This window comes from Pituophis catenifer, unplaced genomic scaffold (assembly GCF_029215685.1).
Source record: "Pituophis catenifer annectens isolate HBS135680 unplaced genomic scaffold, rPitCat1.0.hap2 SCAF_5, whole genome shotgun sequence".
NCBI lineage: Eukaryota > Metazoa > Chordata > Lepidosauria > Squamata > Colubridae > Pituophis > Pituophis catenifer.
The window spans coordinates 66,374,259-66,380,258 of record NW_027256885.1 but is presented as its reverse complement, the minus strand read 5'-3'; the positions used below and the strand labels follow the sequence as shown (position 1 = coordinate 66,380,258).

General features: G+C 42.3%; 1 protein-coding gene across 1 annotated transcript in view; it reads right to left on the bottom strand.

Annotated features, from left to right (window-relative positions):
* LOC139317371 (glycylpeptide N-tetradecanoyltransferase 2) overlaps nt 1–6,000 on the bottom strand; it is a 234,897-nt gene that overhangs the window by 18,208 nt on the left and 210,689 nt on the right. The window lies entirely within an intron of this gene.

The following is a 6,000-nucleotide window of genomic DNA, read 5'->3' as shown; positions in this document are numbered from 1 at the left end:
GAAAAAGGCACAAGACAAGGTTGTCCGTTATCCCCGTTGTTGTTTATTCTAACTCTAGAAGTCTTGTTGAACACAATACGGGATTCGAACACTTTGAATGGAATAGTTATAAGGCAAGAGGATTACAGAACAAGGGCATTTGCAGATGATCTGGTTCTTACCCTAACACGGCCGATGGAATCAATAATTCAGATGAAAGACATTATAGAAGAATATGGTATGGTATCAGGATTTAGACTGAATCAGAAAAAAACCAAGATGATAGTTAAAAATATGACAGAAGATCAAAAGAAGGAACTGGAAAGGAAGGCAGGCTTTGAAATAGTACCAAAGGTGAGATATCTAGGAGTTCAAGTTGCAGATTCAAATATAAAACTGTTCCAAAACAATTATGAGGTGTTGTGGCGAAAGGTGCAAAAGGATATGGAAACCTGGAAAAAACTGCAGCTGTCTTTACTTGGAAGAATAGCAGCAATTAAAATGAATGTTTTACCTAGATTTTTATTTTTGTTTCAAATGATTCCGGTGCTTAAAAGTGATAAACAGCTGACGGAATGGCAAAAAGGAGTGAATAAGTTTGTTTGGAATGAGAAAAAGCCAAGAGTTAAATTGAAAATTATGCAAGATGTTCGTGAAAGGGGTGGTCTTAAACTTCCAAACTTACGACTGTACTATGAAGTACTTACTAAAATACCGTTGTGGTTGGATCTTGGTCATATTATACGGAATACAAATATAAAGTCACTCAGGGGGTTTTTATACAAAGAAGTACTTTTTAATGATGGGGCAGATGGCAACTAAAGACATTAAACACACTGCTGGAAGAAGGGATTAATTTAACTTGGTTACAGTATAATCAACTTCAACTGAGATGGAGAGAAGATCAAAAAACTGGATTAATGCTGCATGAAGAAGAATTGGTTAGACAGATAAAAGAGAAAGGCCCAATGCATATTAAGAGGGTTTATAATGTTTTGTTAGAAAGAGACTCGGAAAATGAACTGGTTAAAGATTGTATGATAAAATGGGCGCAAAATTTTGCAGAACCAGTTATGATGAAAACGTGGGAAAAAATATGGGTCCAGAATGTTAAATTTACGCAGTCACAGAATTTGAGGGAAAATTTTTATAAGATGTTTTATAGATGGCATCTAGATCCTAAGAAATTGTCGTGTATGTATCCTAATGTTCAACCAAAATGCTGGAGATGTGACTGTTTAGATGCTACATATTATCATATATGGTGGACATGCAAGAAAGTGAAGGCTTTCTGGATAAAAATTTGGTGGGTTATGCAAAATGTTCTGAAGAAAAAACTCCAATTTTCTCCTCAATTGTTTTTATTGGGTATAGTTAAGGGCTTTTCAGTGGGTGAAACAAAATTGATATTGTATATGGTGACAGCAGCTAGGTTACTGATTGGTCAATATTGGAAAAGGGATGTTATGCCTACAATTGAAGAATGGACTTTGAAGGTGGCCAGTTTTGCAGAAATGGCGAAAATATCAGCATACTTAAAAGACCGGACTCAAGAGACCTATGCATGGGAGTGGAAGAAATGGATAGATTATGTGCAGAACAAATACCAAACTAGGAAGTACCAGATAGTTTTTAGTTGAATGTTGTGTAGAAATGTATAGTATATAGGGGGTAGAATAGCTTAATGTTATGTAGAAATGTATAGTACACAGGGGGGAGAATAGAAGGGTAGTAAAGTATGATATAATATAATGTGGATGGATTTCACCTTGGGGAAGTCATGGGAGGAGGGGAGGGTTAGGGAGGGTTAGGGAGGGATGGGGGGGGGGAAATGGGAAAATTTGTATTTGTAAAACTTTTTCAATAAAAAAAAAATTGTGATGACATTAAAGTAACAACTCCAGGGAAAGGAATGAATTTTTCTTCTTGATTAATCAAATCAATACCCGCGCTACCTTTCGTAGCTGCTTTAGCATTTTTAACAGGAGTTGCGGCAATTGGGCCGGGGCTTGCCGTGAGCCTGAAATCTAGTTTCCCTGACTTCTGCACTGATTTGCCCAGTGAAACCCTTTCTTACATTTAGGGCAAACAGTTTTTGGTCTGGATGTTTGACCTCCTCCTGGCCCGCCGCCTTTATGGGCTCCGCCACCAGGGGCTCTGCATTGCTGTTTGAAATGGCCAGGTTTATTACAATTAAAACAATTGCCTTTGAGCTTGCCAAACTTTCCTTTTTGTAAGGCAGCTGCTAAGGCTTCCATCTGATGGACATTTGTGCCTATGTCAGCACATGCTTTTAACATATCAGCCAAGGTGTAATCTCCTCTATTAACGATAGACTGCAATGCGCGGCGGCAATCCACATTAGCATGTTCATAAGCTAGCCTTTTCATTAACTCTCTGCTAGCTTTCTCATTATCTACTTGCTGCTGAATAGCTTCTTGCAATCTATCAATGAAATCAGAGTATGTTTCACCAGCCCCCTGTCGAATCGCTGCAAAAGATTTACTAGGTTTGCCTGAGATTGGCACTTTCTTAAATGCTTTAATCATGCAGCGCCCTATCACAGAGTAAGCTGGCGGGGGTGTGCCATTGGTTTGTTGCTGTATTGTAGAAAAAGTACCCACCCCGTATAATTGATCTGGTATATACAAACCTCCGGAATTGTTTCCTGCATGAATAGCTTCCCTCTGGTATTCTGAATCCCAAACAACATACTGTGCTGGTGTGAGAAGCATGCGAAACAAATCCTTCCAATCTTGTGGAATCAAATTATAGCCATTAGATATGCCCTCCACCATCCCTGTAGTATAGGTGGAACACAAACCTGTCTCTGTGATGCCTTTCCTTAGCTCTCTCAAAACTTGATATGGCAAAGGATTCCACTGATATTGGGCTTGTCCCTGGGGATTAACTGTCTGTATGACAGGAAAAGCTTGGAGACCCTCTGCAATTTCTACCCCAGTGAGAGTCCCTTTTTGTTGCTCTTCCTGAAACCCTGCTCTGACAGCTGAAAACATCTCCTGTAAAGGAGAAATCGATAAGGGAGCTGTCGGGGAGCTACTTTCTTCTGGCTGCAGCGTAGTTGCAGCTGGCAAAGTCATCTGAAAATAAGGCGGAGGGGGAGCAGACCCCTGATCAGAAAACAGAGAGAGAGATGGCAACGGTGCCTTGAGTTTATGAGTCCCCATAACCTCTACTGCTTCCTTACATTTTTGCCACAGCAACAAATGCTTTATTTCTGCTCGTGGCGGTGAGTGTAAGTGAGTTCCAATTTTAATCCAATCCTGCAAGTCCAAGGTTCCGTCTTCCAGATACCATGGGCATTGGCAACCTATTTCATGTACTAACTGTTCTAACTCTCTTAACTTAATTCCTGCCATTCCATTACTTTTAAGTATTTTCCTCAGTTCTTGTGCATGAAACTTCTGCAGAACTGAGATTTCCCCTCCCATACTCACGAAATTTTTGGGAGCGAAGTTCGCTGAGGTGCACCTGGGCTCGTCCGGCCGAGTAAGCATAGGAGGTATCACGTCGGGGTCACCAGATGTTGTTTCGATGAAGAAAGACATGTAGGCAGGAAGATGGTTCACGGGAAGGCCCCTCGGTGGGAAGACACCTTGTTGAAGGCACACTGACCCCATCCAAAAGGCTCCCTTTTATTGTCATTTTACAACTACCATGGCAAAACATTAATCAACGTTTACTTGTACTGATTGGCTAAAGAAGGCTCGTGAATTCCATATGGACCCCTCGTGTTTCCCTCATGTTCTTCCTGTGACAAACAATGCCTACGTGCCGGGTCCCCATGCCTTGCATATCTGAGATAGGGTCTCTGCCAGACATCCTGTCTTTACATTCCTGATGAGATTAGGACCTTGTGCTGACGTTGTTTACTCAGCGTGGTTTGCCAACCACTGAGATAACACCATCCCCACAGTTACTCCTTGGGGGGTCCTCCCCAGGTCCGGCAACCTTCCTACTCCCCTCGACCATCTAGCTTCCTCTGGGTCCTCTCTCAGCCGAATTTTTTCCATCCATTCTGCAGCTTCCTTCTCCACTTGAAGTGAAGTTATAGTAGAGCCAGCAGCTCCCATCTGGTCTCCTTCACTCTCTTGGTCAGACATATCTTGGGTTCAGCCCCCTCGGTGTTTATCCGGGATGGCTGGAGCTGAGATTCTGCTTAATGTCAGGTGTGCTTCCTTCAAAGTCCAGGAAAGAATGACCCAAACTCCATTGTTTATAGAGAAAGGTACTTTTACTAGAGATGAAGTGAACGCAACCAAAGGAAAGCAGAATCTAAGGCAATACGCGTGAAAAGTGCATATAGAAAGCATCCCCTCCCACTGTCCACCGTAAATCATCCAATCCAAAGGTCTCCCGGGGTCAGGTGGAAGCACACGTCTGGCAGCATCATCAATCAGGAATGCCACGACCGTTGGCCCGACGGCAGCTTCAAAGATACAGTCCGGTAGCTTAACTATCGGTTTCGTTTTCCTCCAGCACGCTTCCTCCCCCCATGCTACCTGCTCTCCCCCCTCCCGTTACTATGGCAGCCAAAGCAGAAAAGGCGGAGGCTGACAAGGCCACAATATTAATTGTGGTGCTAATTCTGGTAGCCCACAGAAAAATTAGCTGAAAGGATGCCTTTTTTAAAAAAAGGAAAAGATCTTCCTTTCACATGCCATAGCAAGGAATGAAAGCAGCCAATTTTAGTGTAGTCCTCAATGAAATTGCATCTACATGGAGGGAAGTATGCAGTGGAGTACCCCAGGGCTCTGTTTTAGGCCCAGTGCTCTTCAACATCTTCATCAATGACTTGGACGAGGGGATAGATGGGGAACTCATCAACAAGAGCCTTGATAGTACAGGGGTTTAGTGCACCCTGTTATTAACACAGCTGCCTGCAATTTCTGCTGGTTCGAATCTCTCCAAGGCTCAAGGTTGACTCAGCCTTCCATCCTTTCTAAGGTAGGTGAAATGAGGACCCAGTTTGTGGGGGCAATAAGCTGACTTTGTATAAAATATACAAAAGAATGAAGGTTATTGCTTAAAGCATTGTAAGCCGCCCTGAGTCTCCGGAGAAGGGCGGCATATAAATCAAATTAAAAAAAAAAAAAAATTTGCAGATGACACTAAGCTGGCAGGAATAGCCAACACTCCAGAAGATAGGCTCAAGATACAGAAGGATCTTGACAGACTTGAACATTAGGCGCTATCTAACAAAATGAAATTCAACAGTGAAAAAAGCAAGGTTCTACATTTAGGGAAGAAAAACAAAATGCACAGGTACCGTATATGTGGTACCTTGCTCAATAGTAGTAACTGTGAGAGGGATCTTGGAGTCCTAGTGGACAACCATTTAGATATAAGCCAGCAGTGTGCAGCAGCTGCCAAAAAAGCCAACACAGTTCTGGGCTGCATAAACAGAGGGATAGAATCAAGATCACATGAAGTGTTAATACCACTTTATAATGCCTTGGTAAGGCCACACTTGGAATACTGCATTCAGTTTTGGTCGCCACGATGTAAAAAAGATGTTGAGACTCTAGAAAGAGTGCAGAGAAGAGCAACAAAGATGATTAGGGGACTGGAGGCTAAAACATATGAAGAACGGTTGCAGGAACTGGGTATGTCTAATTTAATGAAGAGAAGGACTAGGGGAGACATGATAGCAGGGTTCCAATATCTCAGGGGTTGCCACAAAGAAGAGGGAGTCAAACCATTCTTCAAAGCACATGAGGGTAGAACAAGAAGCAATGGGTGGAAACTAATCAAGAAGAGAAGCAACTTAGAACTAAGGAGAAATTTCCTGACAGTTAGAACAATTAATAAGTGGAACAACTTGCCTGGAGAAGTTGTGAATGTCACTGCGTTTTTTGTGTTTGCCAGCTGTGCTTGAATTCTAAGACTTACGGTAGTCTGTCTGACTCTTATCACTGAAGCCACTGCGCACGTCCACATTCTTTCACATTCTTTTACTTTCTTCTAACTTTCTTTGTTCGCCTGCCAAGAGGTAAGGCA